The sequence below is a fragment of the Rhincodon typus genome, chromosome 29 (assembly GCF_021869965.1).
Source record: "Rhincodon typus isolate 14 chromosome 29, sRhiTyp1.1, whole genome shotgun sequence".
Taxonomy (NCBI): domain Eukaryota; kingdom Metazoa; phylum Chordata; class Chondrichthyes; order Orectolobiformes; family Rhincodontidae; genus Rhincodon; species Rhincodon typus.
The window spans coordinates 5,779,618-5,798,553 of NC_063360.1; the positions used below are offsets into that span (position 1 = coordinate 5,779,618).

Genomic DNA, 18,936 nt, shown 5'->3' on the forward strand with positions numbered 1-18,936 from the left:
GGTGGGGAGGGAAAGATGTCTTTGGTGGTGGGGTCGGATTGCAGATGGCGGAAGTGTCGGAGGATGATGCGTTGGATCCGGAGGTTGGTGGGGTGGTACGTCTCACAGGTCAAGGAGGTGCTGATGGAGCCAGTAAAGGTGAGTGTAGGCAGGGAGTTGGGATGGGGGTTGGTCAGTTGGGAGGGAGGGGCGGGTAGGTGGGAGGGAAGACGGATGGGTCAAGGAGGCGGGGATGAGGCTAGTACGTAGAAAGTGGGGGTGGGGGTTGGTCAGTGAGGATGGAGGAGTGGATAGGTGGGAGAAAAGACAGACAGGTCAAGGAGGCGGGGACGAGCTGGGCTGGTCTTGGGATGAGTTCGGGGGTGGAGAGATTTTAAAGCTTGTGAAGTCCACATTGAGACCATTGGGCTGCAGGATTCCCAAGTGAAATATGAGGTGCTGTTCCTGTAGCCTTCGGGTGGCATTGGAGGAGGCTCAGGATGGACATGTCGTCCAAGGAGTGGGAGGGGGAGTTGAAGTGGTTCGCAACTGGGAGGTGCAGTCGTTTATCACGAAGATTGGCCAGATAATTGACAGTGAGGAGGAAGGTGTTAGCTTACTGAAGGATATTAATGGATCATTCAGATAGGCACATCAATGACAGATGGAATTTAATTCTGATAAACGTGAGGTAATGTACTTTGGAAAAAGGAACAAAACAAGGGTATACTCAATGAATGGTAATACACTAGGAAGCTCGGAGGAATAGAATGACCTTGGTGTGTTTGTTCACAGATCCCTTAAGGTAGTAGGAAAGGTTAACCGGATAGTTAAGGAGGCACACAGGATACTTGCCTTTATCAGCCATGGCGTAAATTATAAGAGTTGTGAGGTTATATTGAAGCTGTACTGAACTTTGGTTAGGCCATAGCTGGAGTACTGTGTGTAGTTCTGGTCATGACACCATAGGAAGGATGAGAGTGCAATGGAGGGAGTGCAGAGGAGATCTACCAGGATATTGCCTGGAATGGAGCATTTCAGCTATGAAGACAGGCTGAAAAGGCTGGGCTTGTTTTCTTTGGAACAGAGAAAGTTGAGGGGTTCCTGATTGAGGTGTGTAGGATTGAGGGCCATGGACAGGGTAGATAGAGAGCAGTTGTTGCCCTTAGTTGAAGGGTCAGTAAGAAGGGGTCGTAATTTTAAGGAAAAGGCAGGTGGTTTAGAGGGGATTTGAGGAAAAACTTCCCATCCAGATGGTAGTTGATGTCTGGGAGGGTAGTTGATGGGGGAAACCTCATAACCTTTAAAAAATACTCAGATGAGCGGTTTAAGTCTATTAACATTTAAGGCCTTGGGCATAGTGCAGGAAAGTGGGACTAATGTAGGTAGTGACGTATTTTTTGTTGCTGCAGACTTGATAGGCTGAAGGGCCTCTTCTGTACTATATGATTCTAGAGGTGTATTTTTTTTTGTAGAGAAATTGTCTTTACAGGAACTGCCCTAAAGTTCCCCTACCCCATCCAGTCAAGGTCTGAAGGGCCCACACATTCAACGTGAAGACTTATGCCTTTGCTCAAGAACTTCTGGAACCCCAAATCTTTCATTCTGGGGTTTATACAAAATTGAGGCATTGGGGTCATGCTGGTAAACAGTTTGGGAAATACTTAGTCCCACTCTCTGACTTGTCCTCTTGACCATGCAGATAATTGTTCAGTTCTCTTTTGAAAGCTATAATTAAATCTGCCTCTATCAGTCTCTCAGGAAGTTAATTCTGGCTCCTAACAACATGATTTGGTCTGATTTTTATGGCTTAAAAATTGGCAAGCCTGAGCAATTTAGAATCCAGCAAAGGATGACCAAATCTTCAAAGAAAGAGGAAAGAGTATATGAATGAAAGCCAGTGAGAAACAAAGCTCGACTATAAAAGCTGACTTAGGTATGTGAAAAGGAAAATATCAACCAGGGCAGTTGTAGGTCCATTACGGATAGAGACAGGAGAACTTAAATGGAGAACAAGGAAATAGCAGATAAACTAAACAGTTATTATGCATCTGTCTTTATGGAAGAAGAGACAGAAGAAAAATCCCAGAAATGTTAGGTGTCATTTAGAAGTGGTAATTGAAAGGTCACTGTGAAAATTGGATTATTTTTTAAACAAGGCTTCCAAGAAATCACAGTTCAACTGCTGGCTCAGTGACTTTGAATAGTGACTGGGTAGAGACTATGATTGATATCTAGAATTAGTTCAGGGTCAGGACACCTGTGAGAAAGGGCTGCCCAGCTGATCTCTTCCTTTCTAGAAGGAAAACCCCTTTGTTGAGTTCATGGTTAACCGTATTTGGTCTTTTGAAAGAGTGATTGAAGGAACTTCCCAACACTGTATTTCTTGAGCAACCTGTCTGCAAAACTCCAAAGACGACCTTGTATAATTAGTGCCTTACTTAGGCATACAAGCTAAAACATCAGAAGTACAGATTTCAGAACATCCTACATCTTATCCTTTTCATCTTCAAAAATAACCCTAATCACCAGAAAATGTTCTTTTCTTAAAGTAAACCACTGCAGAGAATTTCTCCCCTTTTCCTTAATTGCAGCTGTGTGTATTTTTGTGTGAGTTTTGGGTTATTTAGAGAAATGACATTTACCAGCTGTATCTGTTAATCAGTTGTTTGCCTTTTCATTGAATAGGTTTTATTTTGATAAGCCAATAATTTTATTTATAAGAAACCTGGTTGAGAGATATTTTATTTAAAACCCGATAAAGTATTTAATCAGGTGTAGAGCTGGATGAACACAGCAGGCCAAGCAGCATCAGAGGAGCAGGAAGGCTGACGTTTTGGGCCTAGACCCTTCTTCAGAAATGGGGGAGGGGAAGGGGGTTCTGAAATAAATAGGGAGAGAGGGGGAGGCGGATAGAAGATGGATAGAGGAGAAGATAGGTGGAGAGGAGACAGACAGGTCAAGGAGGCGGGGATGGAGCCAGTAGAGGTGAGTGTAGGTGGGGAGGTAGGGAGGGGATAGGTCAGTCCTGGGAGGACGGACAGGTCAAGGGGGCGGGATGAGGTTAGTAGGTAGGAGATGGGGGTGGGAGGAAGGGATAGGTGGGAGGAAGAACAGGTTAGGGAGGCGGTGACGAGCTGGGCTGGTTTTGGGATGCGGTGGGGGAGGGGAGATTTTGTCTGTAGGAAGTGGGGGGAATTGAAAGAGACGTTGTTGAGGGTGAGGACGAGTTCGGCTAAGTCTCAACAACTTCTCTTTCAATTCCTCCCACTTTACAGACAAAAGGGGTGGCCATGGGTACCCGCATGGGCCCAAGCTATGCCTGCCTCTTCGTAGGTTATGTGGAACAATCCCTCTTCCGTACGTACACTGGCCCTAAACCCCACCTCTTCCTCCGTTACATTGATGACTGTATCGGCGCTGCCTCGTGCTCCCACGAGGAGCTCGAACAGTTCATCCACTTCACCAACACCCTCCACCCCAACCTTAAGTTCACCTGGACCATCTCCAATATCTCTCTCTCCTTCCTGGACCTCTCTGTCTCCATCTCTGGCAACCACCTAGAAACCGATATCCATTTCAAGCCCACCGACTCCCACAGCTACCTAGAATACACCACCTCCCACCCACCTTCCTGCAAAAATGCCATCCCCTATTCCCAATTCCTTTGCCTCCGCCGCATCTGCTCCCAGGATGAGGCATTCCACTCCCGTACATCTCAGATGTCCTCATTTTTCAAGGACCGCAACTTCCCCCCTCAGTGGTCGAGAACGCCCTCTACCACCGTGTCTCCCGCATTTCCCGCAACTCATCCCTCACACTTCCTCCCTGCAATAACAACCAAAACAGAATCCCCTTGTCCTCACGTACCACCCCACCAACCTCCGGATCCAACACATCATCCTCCAACACTTCTGCCATCTGCAATCCGACCCCACCACCAAAGACATTTTCCCCTCCCCACCCTTACCTGCTTTCCGGAGGGACCACTCTCTCCAGGACTCCCTTGTCCACTCCACACTCCCCTCCAGCCCCACCACACCTGACACTTTTCCCTGCAACCACAGGAAGTGCAACACCTGCCCCTACACCTCCCCCCCTCGCCCCCATCCCAGGCCCCAAGAAGACTTTCCACATCAAGCAGATGTTCACCTGCATCCGCTGTTCCCATTGTGGCCTCCTCTACATCGGGGAAACCAAGCAGAGGCTTGGGGACCACTTCGCAGAACACCTATGCTCGGTTCGCACTAAACAACTGCACCTCCCATTCGCGAACCATTTCAACTCCCCCTCCCATTCCTCAGACGACATGTCCATCCTGGGTCTCCTGCGGTGCCACAACGATGCCACCCGAAGGTTGCAGGAACAGCAACTCATATTCCGCTTGGGAACCCTGCAGCCCAATGGTATCAATGTGGACTTCACAAGCTTCAAAATCTCCCCTCTCCCTACCGCATCCCAAAACCAGTCCAGCTCGTCCCCGCCTCCCTAACCTGTTCTTCCTCCCACCTATCCCCTCCTCCCACCCCAAGCCCCACCCCCATCTCCTACCTACTAACCTCATCCCGCCCCCTTGACCTGTCCATCCTCCCTGGACTGACCTATCTCCTCCCTACCTCCCCACCTACACTCACATCTACTGGCTCCATCCCCGCCTCTTTGACTTGTCTGCCTCCTCTCCACCTATCTTCTCCTCTATCCATCTTCTATCCGCCTCCCCCTCACTCCCTATTTATTTCAGAATCCCCTTCCCCTCACCCATTTCTGAAGAAGAGTCTAGGCCCGAAATGTCAGCCTTCCTGCTCCTCTGATGCTGCTTGGCCTGCTGTGTTCATCCAGCTCTAACACCTTGCTTTCTCAGATTCTCCAGCATCTGCAGTTCCTGCTATCTCTGAAAGTATTTAATCAGCCATCTTGGTAGTTTATTTTATGTTTTAACCTGTGAGCGTAGAACAGCAGTGCGCTTCTCTGGCCTTGGTTGTGACAAGAGTTTTTTGGAGGATGTTACATGCAACATTAATAAAGGAGAGCCAGTGGTTGGTATATTCAGAAAGTCAGAGACAGGAGGTTAGCAAACAGAATTATAGCAAATGCCATTTAGCCCATTAATCTGCTCCGCCATTCAATGAGATCACAGAAGATCTGATAATCTTCAATTCCACTTCCCTGCCTTTTCCTCCATACCCTTTGATTCCCTTAGTATTAAAAATCTGTATAGCTCAGCTTTGATAGCTCTCTGCAGTAAAGAATTCCACAGAATCTCTACTCGTTGAAAGAAGAAAGTCCTCCTCCTCATCCATGGGCAATGTCTTAATCTAAGATTATGCTTTCTGGTCCTCGACTGTCCCGCAAGGGGAAACAATATCTCTACATCTACACGTCAAGTCTCCTAAGAATTGTTTGTATTTCAACAAAGTCACTTATTATTCTTGTAAACACCAATGAGTGTAGGCCCCATTAACCTTTTCTCATAAGAAAATTCCTCCATACCTGGTATCAGCGTAGTGAACCTTCTCTGGACTGGTTTTCAAGTAGTGGGGTTAGAAAAGTACTTAGGCTGTTGTTTACAGAATAACGTATTTAGTATTCTTTCATCAGAATCTAACACTTGGGGCCATCTAGTCAGCTGTAAAATAATTTTAATAGAAATTTATTTTGCAATAGTTGCTAGAGGGTAAAACTGGCAGTCAGTGGGGTTGTAAGTTGCTTCCGTGGAATGTGGAAAATCAGAGACAGTTTGAACGTCTCTGACAACTATATCAGCAGGAAGTGTATCCAATTGCACCTTCTGGCAGACCACATGGATTGGTTGGAGCAGCAGGTGGACACTGTTAGAAGCTTGCAGGAGGCAGAAAGCATTGAGACAGGAGTTTTACAGACGCGGTCACACCCATGGGCAGATAGATGGATGACTGCTAGAAAGAGCAGGCAGGCACTGCAGGAAGTCCCCTGTAGCTATTTCCCCCCTCTAACAAGAATACCATTTTGGATATTGTTGCGGGGAGTTGTCTATCAGGGGATGACAACAGCAGCAGCTAGAACAGTGGCACTACAGCCGGCTCTGTTGTACAGAAGGGAGTGTCAAAGAGTAAAAGAGCAGCAGTAATATAGGATACCATAGTCAGGGGCACAGACAGGCATTTCTGTGGCTGCAAACAGACTCCAGGGTGGTATGTTGCCTCCCTGGTGCCAGCATGAAAAATGTCTGAGTGGACATGGGACATTCTCAAAGGGAGAGCGAGCAGCCAGAAGTCATGGTACACATTGGTACGAACGACATAGGCAGGAAAGTGATGAGGCCTTGCAAATGGAGGGAGTTAGGTAGTAAATTGAAAAGATGGACCTCTAGGATTGTAATCTTGGGATTACTCCCTGTGCCATGTGCTACATGCCAGTGAGGACAGGAATAGGAAGATAGTACAGTTAAATATGTAGCCAAAGAGCTGGTGTGGGATGGAGGACTTCAGTAAGCCATTCGCCAAGGTTTTGCATGGTAGACTGGCTAGCAAGGTTAGATCACATGAGAACTAACCATTTGGATACAAAATTGGCTCGAAGGTAGGAGACAGAGGATGTGGAAAGCAACCCTCTTTTCGGACTGGAGGCTAACGACCAGTGGTGTGCTACAAGGATTGTGCTCCACAAAGATTGGTGCTGGATCCACTGCTTTTTGTAATTTTATATAAATGATTTGGGTGTGAATATAGAAGGTACAGTTAGTAAATTTGCAGATGACACCAAAATTGGTGGTGTAGTGGATAGTGAAGAATGTTACCTCGGAGTATAACAGGACCATGATCAGACGGGCCGAGGAGTGGCAGTTGGAGTTTAATCTAGCTAAGTGTGAGGTGTTACATTTTGGTAGGGCAAATCAGGGCAGGACTTATACACTTAATGATAAGGACCTGGGGAGTGTTGCTGAGCAAAGCGACCTTGGTGCACAAGTTCACAGTTCCTTGAAAGTGGAGTTGCAGGTAGACAGGCTAGTCAAGAAGACGTTTGGTACGCTTGTCTTTATTGGTCAGTGCATTGAGTGTAAGTGTTGGAAGGTCATGTTGCAGCTGTACAGGACATTGGTTAGGCCCACTTTTGGAATACTGCGTTCAATTCTGGTCTCCCTACAAAAGGTTCAGAAAAGATTTACAAGTCTTTTGCCAGGGTTGGAGGTTTGAGCTGTAGGGAGAGGCTGAATAGGCTGGGGCTATTTTCCCTGGAGCATCAGAGGCTCAGGGGTGAACTTATAGAAGTTTATAAAATCATGAAGGGCATGGAGAGGGTGAATAGTCAAGGTCTCTTCCCCAGCGTATGGGAGTTCAAAACTAGAGGGCATATGTTTAAGGTGAGAGGGGAAAGAATTTAAAAAGGACCTATGGAACAACTTTTTCACACAGACGGTGGTGCATGTATGGAATGAACTGCCAGAGGAAGTGATGGAAGCTGGTATAATTACAACATTTAAAAGGCATCTGAATGGGTATATGATAGGAAGGGTTTGGAGGGATATGGGCCAAATGCTGGCTGATGGAACTAGATTAATTTAGGATATCTGGTCAGCATGAACGAGTTGGACTGAAGAGTCTGTTTCCGTTCTGTACATCTCTATGACTCTACGATACGTGGATCATTGTCTCCTGGGCAGACGGGATCTGTACAAGAAGGATATGTTACACCTAAACTGGAGGGGCACCGGTATTCTGGCAGGGAGGTTTGCTAGTGTCACTCGGGAGGGTTTAAACTAATGTGGCAGGATGGGTGAGAACCAGATCAGTAAGTTAGCAAGTGAAATCACTGTGAGCAATTGAAGCAAAATGGAAAAAATATATGAAAATAGACCTGGTGTTAAAAAACAAGCCTTTTTTGGCTGGGAGGTAACTGCAATCCTTGATTGTCCAGAAAGCATTTTTATGTAGTTAACACAGAGCCACCTGGAGATGTTTTCAGCTGATTTTCTCCACAATGGAATGTCAGTGAAAGTACTGTAAGTATTAGAAAATGGAGATTCAGCACGTAATCTTAGATTCAGAATAGTATTAATTTCAGGGACTTTGTCCCTGTCAGACTTTTCCCCATCAGCTGGCATTTGCGAGACGGGTGCTGTGGAATCTGAGATAGGGCTCCAAGTGCCACTACAACCAAAGCCCCTGAATGGAGTGTGAGACTTGTGTGTGTAATACATATATGTGCATGTAATATAGAAATATATGTGCATTATGTAATTTAAGCTAATAGATTCACTCATTAGTTTGCATGTCTCTGATATATATTAAGTGGATTAAGATAATGAATTTGCTTCATATTAGCTCGTATCTTGTATAAATTTTGATCAGTCCATAAAGAACCCATTAGGTACTTTCAGCCGAATACAAGGATGGATGAACTTTAAGCTTGGATCGATGCATGTAACTATGATGTTGTAGCTATTACACAGACTTGGTTGCAAGAGGGACATGTAGGTTAAGCTCAGGAATAGGAAGGGGCTGTATTACAGGCCTGACAACAGGAGAGAGAGGAACAGATACGCCAAGAGATTATGGAAAAATGTGAAAACAACAATGTGGTTCTGGTGGGTGGTTTTAACTTCCCATATGTTGACTGGGACCCCTTTAGCTCCAGGGGCTTAGATGGTTGGGTTGGGTAGGGGAGAGGGGGTGGTGGGATTTGTGAGGTACATTCAGAAGGGTTTCTTGAAGCAGAATGTAAATGGCCCAACTAGGGAAGGTGCCATACCAGAGCTGACAATGAGAAATGAGCTTAGCCAGGTAATCGACATTTCAGTGGGGAAGCATTTCGGAAACAGTGACCACAATTCTGTAAGCTTTAAGTTGCTTATGGATAAAGTTAAGAGTAGTCCTATGGTGAAAGTACTAAATTGGGCAAAGGCTAACCACAACAATATTAGCCAGGAACTGAGGAATGTAGAATGGGGATGACTGTTTGAAGATAAATCCACATCTGTCATGTGGGGAATCTTTTAATTGCCAGTTGATTAGAGTTCAGGACGAGTGTGTTCCTGTGAAAGTGAAGGACAAGGATGGCAAAGTTTAAGGAACCTTGGAAGACAACAGAAAAAAGAAGCATACATAAAGATTTAGGAAACTGAAAACAGAGCCCTAAAGGAATATAAAGAAAGCAGGAAAGAACTTAAACAAGGAGTTATGAGGGCTAAAAGGGGCCATGAAATGAACTTGGCTAAAACAAGATTAGGGAAAATCGCAAGGGTTTTTATACATACATAAGGGTCAAGAGGGTAGCTAGGGAAACAGTAGGTCCATTCAAGAATAAAGGACAAAATCTATGCGTGGAGCCAGTGGGAGAGATCCTTAATGAATACTTTGCAAGAGTGTTCACAAAGGAGAACAACATGATGGAAGGTGAGTCGAGAGAGGGGTATGTTGATATTCTAGGACATGTTGATATAAAAACCGGTGTTGGGTGTTTTGAAAAGCGTTAAGGTGGACAAACCCAGGATGTGATGTGATCTATCCCAGAATACTGAGGGAGGAAATTGCTAGGCCTTGTATGAAATCTTTATATCTTCTGCAGTCACAGGCAATATCCCAGAGGACTGGAGAATAGCCAATGTTGTTCCTTTGTTTGTCAAAGGATGCAGCAGGTTGTAGATGGGCTGGTGACTTGGGCAGAGAAATGGCAGATGGAATTTAATCTGGACAAATGCAAGGTGATGCATTTTGCAAAATCTAATGCAGGACCGAAGTATACAATAAATGGCAGAATCCTTATAAGCATTAACATAGAGAGGGATAAGGTGGCCAAGAAGGCACGTGGCATGCTTGCCTTCACTGATCAGGACAGTGTGTAAAATTTGGCAAATCATGTTGCAGCTGAACAACATTTTATTTAGATAACATTTGGACTGTTGTGTACAGTTCTGGTCACTACATTACCAGAAAATTTTGGAGAGGGTACAGAAAAGGTTTACCAGGATGTTGCTTGCTTTAGATGGTATCAGCTGTGAAGAGAGATTGGACAAACTGTTTGTTTTCACCTGAACATAACAGAGGGCAACCTGATAGAAGTTTACAAAATTATGAGAGGCATGGATAATTGGAGTTTTTGCCCCCCGGGGTAGAAATGTCAATTACTGGGGGACAGAGGTTTAAGGTAAAACAGGAAAAAGTTTAAAGGAGATATGAAGGGCTTTTTTTTTACACAGAGGGTGGTAAGTGCCTGGAATACGCTGCCAGAGGAGGTTGTAGCAGCAGACACAAGAGCAATGTGTAAGAGGTATCCTGACAGGGACATGAATAGGTGGGGAAGAGAGAGATATGGACTACAGGGAGGCAAAAGATTTTTAGATTAGAAAGGTGTCATGTATTGGCACAGGTTTGGTGGTCAAATGGCCTGTTCCTGTTCTGCACTGTTCTTTGTTACCTTTAATGCTGGTATATCTTTCCTTAGATAAGGAGATCAAAACTGTCCACAATATTCCAGCTGTGTATTGACTAGTGCCTTGTACAGCAAGACTTCCCTATTTTTACATTCTATTCTCATTGAAATAAAGGCCCATTTACCTTCCCTATTACCCATGGCTATTGATGCTTGCATTTTATGATTCATGCGCAATGACCCACAAATCCCTTTTATCTGCAGCTTCCTCCATTTAAATTAATAATTAGCATCTTCCTGCCACAGTGTATAAATTCACATTCTTCCACATTGTATTCCGTCTAGCAAATTTTTTTCCACTTACTTAATCTGTGTAATCCTCACCACTTGACATCTGCACTTACTTTTGTGACATCTGCAAACTTGGCAATAGTACATTTATTTCCATCATCTAAGTCATTTACATTGTTAATAATTGTGGCCCCAGCATTGATCCTTGTGGTACTCAACCAGTTACAAAGTTGCCATTTTGAGAATACCTCTTTTATCCCAACTCTTGTTGTCTCTTTGTTAGCCAATCCTCTATCTATGCTAATATACTACCCCCAACACCATGGGCTGTATTTTTTTGAGGTGCCTTGTGTACAGTATCTTATCAAACTCCTTTGGAAAACCAAGTAAATTGTATCTACTGGTTCCCCTTTACCTCTCTTGTTTGTTACCTCCTTAGAGAATTCCAATAAATTTAATAGGCATGGTCTTCTTCATAAGGCTGTGCTGACTCTGCTTGATTATATATTTCTAAATACTATATTATTACATCCTTCATAATAGATGTTAAACAGATATTCTATAGTTACCTTTTCTTTTGCCTCTTTCCTTTCTTGAACATCGGTAGTTTTCCAGTTATCTGAGACTTTTCCAGAATTTAAGGATTCTTCAAAGATTACTACTAGTATCCACTATCAATGTAGCTACTTCCTTTAGTATCATTGAATGAAACCCATTAGCCGTTAGCCCCATTATTTTCCCAAGTGCTGTATGGTTATTGTTTTTGTTATGGTTATTGTGTTTCTTTCTTTCCCAAATTTTGCCACTTGCTTTAATATTTCTGGAATACTATTTGTATCATCTACCATGAAGGAGGATGAAGAGTGTTCAGGCAACTTCCCTCCCACTTCCTGGTTGCTCATTATTTCTCCGGCATCATTCTCTAAGGGACCCATGTTCACTTCAGCCATAATGGGGTAACAAACAGAAAGAGACAGTAGGAATAAATGAGTTATGCTCAGGATGGCAGGCTGTTACGCATAGGGATCTGCAGTGATCAAAGGCAGTCACAGCAGTTCACAATCTGTAGGTCATTTAGATGTGGGCACCAATTGTAGTATTTCCATATTTGCTAATGATACAGAACTATTTGGGAATGTAATTTGTGAGGGAGATGCAAGGAGGCTCTTAAGTGGGCTATAAATAATCACTTAAGGGCTGTTTCCAACTCAGTTGATATTGAGGTTGTTGGGAGGAATTCAAAAGCAGAGGGGATAGCCTGGAAAGTTACCCTGTTCAGGTCTTGGGTAATATGGCAAGGGCTGCATCATGCAGGGTGGGTGACTGCCTACTTCAATTTGGTTTCCTTAGCACATGATCCCCCTCCATCTCTAATGCTTCTTTCTTATGCCCTCTCCAGCCCAAATGCCCTCATTTTGTAGTCACTATATTCAGTAACAATTAAGGTCAAGGAAGCCATTTTAATTAACATGCAGCCATTTTCCATTCTGTACTTTTTAAAACTAATATTTTGATTTTGGATTTAAAGGCAATTGTGAGATAGATAATCTCTTTAAGAAATGTATCTTGATCAATTTATAATTGGTGAATCAATGTAATTGATAATATGGAAAGATGTTTTAAAATTTAAACTACATGCACATTTCCAGACAATGCAGAGGTAGAAGAAAGTTTTAAGACAAAGGAATTGTTCTAAGCCACAGGACATGATGGTCTGCCTCAAAAATAGGGCTCATTGTGAACAATCTGTTCAAGATTAGTATGTAAGGAGTTATTAACTTGCATAAAAGGCCTTTTAAACCAAAGTGTTCCTATTGAAAGATGTAATTAAGTAAAGTTCCAATTAACCAATCAAACCACTGCACAAAGCAATCATTAATCTAACAGTGCAGTCTGAGGGGAGACTTGATAGAAGTCTCTAAAGGTTGTAGACTTGCTAGCCAAGCCGGTGTGTTTGATTGCAAACATTTCATCACCCTGCTAGGTAACATTGTCAGTGCGCCTCAGGTGAAGCGTTGCTGTTCTGTCCTGCTTGTTATTTATATGCCTCGGTTTGCTGAGGTGGGTGGAATTACTTCTGGTTCTGGTTTTCAGTGGTTCACCGGAGGGACAATGTTACCTAGCAGTGGGGGGTGAAATGTCTGCAATCAAATACACCAGCTCAGCAAGCAAGTGTACAAACTCATCCACGGCCCGAGTTGCAAACCCTCTCAAAAACTTTAATAAGTCTATAAAATTATGAGATGCATTGATAGGGTTGACGGTCAGAATCCTTTCCCCAGAGTTGAAATGTCTAATACTAGGGGGCATGCATTTAAGGATAGAGGGGGAAAGTTCAAAGGAGACATGAGGGGCAAGTTTTTTTATTCACAGAGAGTGGTAGGAATCTGGAACACACCGCTAGGGTGGCGGCAGAGACAAATATGATAGGGGCATTTAAGGGACTTTTAGATAAGAATATGCAAGGAATAGAGGGATTTGGACCAAGGGCAGGCAGAAGGAATGACGTTCATTTAGCATCACATTTGGCACAACATCGTGGGCCGAAGAGCCCATTCCTACATTCGATGTTTCTTTTTCAGAGTGGCAGGCAATGACAAGTGGGATGCTGTGGGTTCAGTGCTGGGACCCCAGCTGTTCACAATACACATTAATGATTTGGATGGAGGAATTGAATGCAATATCTCCAAATTTTCAGATGACACTAAGCTGGGTGGCAGTGCATGCTGTAAGGAGGATGCAAAGAGGCTGTAGGGTGACTTGGACAGACTGGTTGAGTGAGCAAATCCAATATAAATGTGAGGTTATCCACTTGGACACAAAAACAGGAAGGCAGATTATTATCTGAATGGCAGTTTAAGAAAAGGTAAGGTGCAATGAGACCTGGGTGTCATGGTGGAACAGTCGTTGAAGGTCGGCATGCAGGTGGTAAGGAAAGCAAATGCCATGCTGCTGTCATAGTGAGAGGATTTGAGTATCAGAGTAAGGATGTCTTGCTGCAGTTATACAGGGCCTTGGTGAGGTCATATCTTGAGTATTGTGTGCAGTTTTGGTCTTCCAGGCTGAGGAAGGACATTCTTGCTATTGAAGGAGCCTAGCAAAGGTTCACCAGACTGATTCCTTCCTGGGATGGCAGGACTGAGACAAGAGGCTCGTGAAGTAGTTACCTGTGCTATCGAGATCTGAGATAGGATACAAGGTGCACAGTTGCAGGGAACCCTGAACGGTCGCTATGCCGCACTTATATGCTGGATCAAAAAGAAGACTTGAACGTGTAAAGAAAAATGTGTTTCACTGGAAGCACACAGTGGGCGAAGAATATAATGGAGCACATGAAACATTTTTGAGTAATTTAACAACTATATGGCTGTCATGCTGCTTGACACAGAAGATTTTTCAAGATGGTGCCATCAAAACCAGCGATCACGCCATTGGGGCCAACTCAAACTTTAAATGAAAACTCAGTCTTTCACTCCAGCACACCCACTTACGAGTGTTCCACTGTCAGATGTGCCATCTTTTGCTATGAGACATTAAACCATGGCTCTTTCTGGTGTTGCAGTTAGACGTCAAAAAGTCATCGGTCACAATTTGGAAGAGCAGGATATTTCTGTCCTGCATCCTGACTAATATTTATCCTATGATCAAATTTCTATTCTTAGAAGCTCAAACTGGAGCTCATATGGGAATATTGGAGACAAGAATCACATATTGAGCACATGTATCATAACACTGGGACCAGGATCAGGCTCTGGGCACCACAACATAGGAGTAAGACATCGGTCCTGGAGTGTGCAGCATTGGTTTGCCAAAATATTAACAGGTGCAAGTGGTTGCTAGAATTTTCCCAACCCCTTGAGTGTCTGGGATGGGAAAATCTTAATAAACATGCATTGAAGCAGCTCCCTGTCATTTTCCGGTCTCTGGTTGCTTTTCTGAGGGGTGGAACATCTTTCCAAATTACAAATCAACCAGCAGGAATCAGGGGCCTATTAAAGCATTAATTAACTAGCATTTTTCAGGGGCAATGACATCCATCTTGATAGTTGCAAATGGGATCCCTGTCCTCTGTTTGACAGCACAGCAGGAAGGCAGAATACCATGAGCTGATCCACCTGACAATTCTGCCCATTGGTCAAAATTACAGTTGTTCTCAATAGCTTTCCCTAGATAATAGCCACATGGAGGAAGGGCAGAATGCAAGACACTCACAGCATGATACACAGAAAAGAAAAATCCACAAATTTCTGAACACTGCAATTGTTATTTCACTGCACAAGGAGAAAGCATGTTATTTGATCAGGCATACAGCTATGTTACAGCAAAGTTCCCTGTCTCTCTCTGATGGTGAGATTTTAATGTCAATGTTAATGATTTTAATGTTAAAAAGGATTTCACTTCTTTGTAAAAACACCCAAGAACTTTCAAAAGCTGGAAATGTGAAACAAAAACAGAAAAGATGGGAAGCTGTGAACACGTTAAACAGCTTCTACAACAAAAGTCTATGAACAATTCTAGTGTAATCATTTTCAAGAAAGGACAAATTGTCATTCCTCTAACAACTTTCATAACCTCAGGATATTCTAAAGTATTTCACAGCCTATAGTATGTTCAAGTGTAGTCACTGTTATATTACAGCTAAGGTCCCACAAATAGCAGTGAGGCAATGGCTAGATCATCTGTTCTACTACCTATACTAATAGGTAGCATTGTCCTACACTTCTTCCAATAGTGGTATCTTTTACATCCACCTGAGATGACAAATAGGTTAAATATTTCACCTGAAAAACAGGCAGTGCAGCCCTTCTTCAATTGTATCTGGAGTATTAGTTTAGATTAATTGGAGGAATGAGATGTGAACCCATGACCTTCTTACTCAGAGGTGAGTTGTGCTACTAATGAGCAAGGGCCAACATCTAAAATATACTCAGAGATTCTGTTGAAAAGTTACTCCTGAAACATTGCTAATTTTTCTTTCTTTACAGAGGCTGCCAGACTTGCTGAACGTTTGTAGCATGTTCAGTTTCAGTTTCTCCTTTGTGGCTTGTCACTATAAGACTCCAGGCAGGTGGACTCTCGAGTCACACATCTTAAGTTCCAGGACCATGTTGTGTACTATAATGGTTGGAGCTGTCCTTTTCCCCAGTCCTGTTAACAACTAGCTATGCTGAGGACTTCACTAGTATTTTCTGTTTAAAGAAATATCTAACAAACTAATGGAAAAATAAGATTAAAAGCAGACCTTCCAAACTGTAACGAGTGCAAACCCTTGACTGAGTGGGGAGTGTGAAGCCAAATTGGCTCCCGATCCCAGGGTTGCTTTCAGCCAGTAGAGGTTATGTGCTGTCACAGATGATTCTTTCGTTCAGTTGTGTACAAAATAAGCCACTAATTCCGTGTATATTAAAAGACAAGGGTAAATGTTTAGTCAGCATGCATTTGTGCATGGGAAGTCATGTCTGACATTCAAAGAGGTAACCGAGAGGATAGATGAGTTTGGGGCAGTGGATGTTGTCTATATGGACTTTGATAAGGAATTTGACGAGGTTCTGCACAGCAGGCTGGTCATGAAGATTAGGTCACGTGGAATCCAGGGAGAGCTAGCTAACTGGATTCAAAATTGGCTCAATGGCAGGAAGCAAAGGATGATGGTTGAAGGTTGTTTCTTGGACTGGAGGCCTGTGACTAGTGGTGTGCCACAGGGGTCCATGCTGGGACCTTTGTTGTTTGTTACTTACATAAGTGATCTGGATGTGAATGTATAAGGCTTGATTGGTAAGTTTGCGGATGATACAAAATTAGGAGATATTGTTGATAGCGAGGAAGGTTATCAAAGATTACAGAAGGATCTTGATCAGATGGGGAAGTGTGCTAAAGATTGGCAAATATAATTCAGTACAGATAAGTGTAAGGTGTTGCACTTTGGAAAGTCAAACCAAGGTAGGACTTATACAGTAAATGGTAAGGTTCTGAGGAGCGTTGCGGAACAGAGGCACCTAGGAGTACAAGTACATAGTTTGTTGAAAGCGGCATTACAAGGAGACAGAGAGGTGAAGAAGGCATTTAGCATGCAGGCCTTCATCGACCGAGGCATCGAGTTAGGACATTATGTTACAGTTGTATAAGTCGTTGGTGAGGCTGCAGGTGGAGTATTGTGTATAATTTTGGTCATCCTGTTATAGGAAAGACATTGTTAAACTGGTAAATGTGCAAAGAAGATTTATGAGGATGTTGCCAGAACAAGTAGGCCTGAGATATAGGGAGAGGTTCGCCAGGGTAAGACTTTCTTCCTTCGAACATGGGAGAATGAGGGGTGACCTTATTGAGGTGTGTAAAATCATGAAGGGCATAGATAGGAAGAATGCATATAGTCTTTTTCTCAGGTTTGGGGAATTGAAAACTAGACGGAATAGGTTTAAGGTGAGAGTGGAAAGATTTAAGGAGGACCTGAGGGGCAACTTCTTCGTGCAGAAAGTGGTGCATATATGGAATGGGCTGCTAGAGAAAGTGGTTGAGGCAGGTACAATAGCAATATTTAAGAAATATTTGCATAGGTACATTGATGAGAAGGGTTCAGAGGGATATGGACGAAATGTGAGCAATTAGAACTAGCTGAGTGGACACCATGGTCACCATGCACCATTTTGGGCTGAAGGGCCTGTTTCCATGCGGTATTACTCTCTGACTCTATGAAAGACTGAATCGACTGGGCTTGTACTTGCTGAAGTTTAAAAGAATGGGGAGTGGGGTGCGGAATCTCAGAAACATAAAATCCTGATGGGACTGGACAGGCTAGATGCGGGAAGAATGTTCCCATGTTAGGGAACTCCAGAACTAGGGGTCACAGTCAAAGAATAAGGAGTAAGCCATTCAGGACTGAGAGGAGGAAGAATTTCTTAACTCAGTTGTGAATCTGTGAAATTCTCCACCACAGGAAGCTGTCGGGGCCAATTCATTAGATATATTCAACAGGGAGCTGGATGTGACCCCTGGAACTAAAGGGATGAGGAGGTGTAGAGAGGAAGCAGGAGTGGGATACTGAAATTATCATACTGAATGTTGGTGCAGGCTCAAAGGGCCGAATGGCCTACTCCTGCTATGTAGCTATGTTTCTATAGCTTGCACTCGAAATGAGTTAAAAAGCAGAGACGTAACTAGCTTACATTTTTGTAATGTAGGTGTTATCAGGCTAACCTTGATTAGCTACCTAAGCATATACTGATTGAATGTACAAATTTTCCTCAGCAATACCAATTAGTGGCAAACTTTCTTCAAAACGTCAAAACAAAAAATTCAAGAGAATTTTCCCTGAAAATCCTAACTACAAAGCTCCAATATTAAGAACGTAGAAGGTATTGTTGCAAACACTGGTGTTCTGCCTGATGCTGTATGGCAGACTGTGACTTGTTGTCAAATCAGACAAAAACAACAAAATCACTAGTCTTCCAAACAGAATCAGGCCAGAGATGCTGGTCCGAATGAACAATTCTTATCGCAGAGAAGCTCATCTACAAAACATACACCAACCAAATAAAACAGCTGAATGGATTGGAAAAGCACAACATCTGATTAAAACAGTAAAGGTTCCACGTTACAATTACAAAGGTTTTGAAAGGGGTGCATTGGTAAGCTACAGCAATATAACTGGGGACTGAAGTTGGTGGCAGCGCATCACAAAAGCATTAAAAGGAAGAGTTACAAATATACCTGTAGTACGTGTCTTGCACTGTATTGTTCTAACATTTACTTCATTATTCTTATAGCTCACAGCTTTGCCCCTCTACTGGCAATGTGACTCCTGTGTAATTTATTCACAGCTCCTCCTCTGGCTCTGATCTTCCCACAGTTGATTAGTACATTAGAGCTCATAACAGCTGTCATCCAATTTTGTAGAAACAAAGCAAGTGTGAAATGTCCCTTCTGCTTTTTGTTATTTTCCCCAAAAATGCCAACTGATAAAAGCTTGTTTTTGTAAATTACTGATCTATATAGATGACAGATTCAAATTGGTGATGCCCACAGATGCAGAAGTGACAGAATAAAAACCATAGAAAACTCTGGCTGCTTGCTTTTACTATAAAGTGCATAAGCACCAATAGTGAATAAACCCCGATCTCTATCGATTCACCCCAGAAATCAAAGTCTCAAGGGCTGACATTCCAAATGAGTACACACAGACCATTATCCTCCACTAGGTCCTGATATCACCCCAAGCAGCCAAGGTTCCTCAGTGGGAATGCACAGGCAAAAATGTCTACCATCAGATACATGGTAAAGAGTAGATTTTTGAAACTAATCAATTTTATTTTCTCTCTATTG

General features: G+C 43.2%; 1 long non-coding RNA gene across 1 annotated transcript in view; it reads left to right on the forward strand.

Annotated features, from left to right (window-relative positions):
• Positions 1-18,936, forward strand: part of LOC125486494 — a 33,338-nt gene that overhangs the window by 6,491 nt on the left and 7,911 nt on the right. The window lies entirely within an intron of this gene.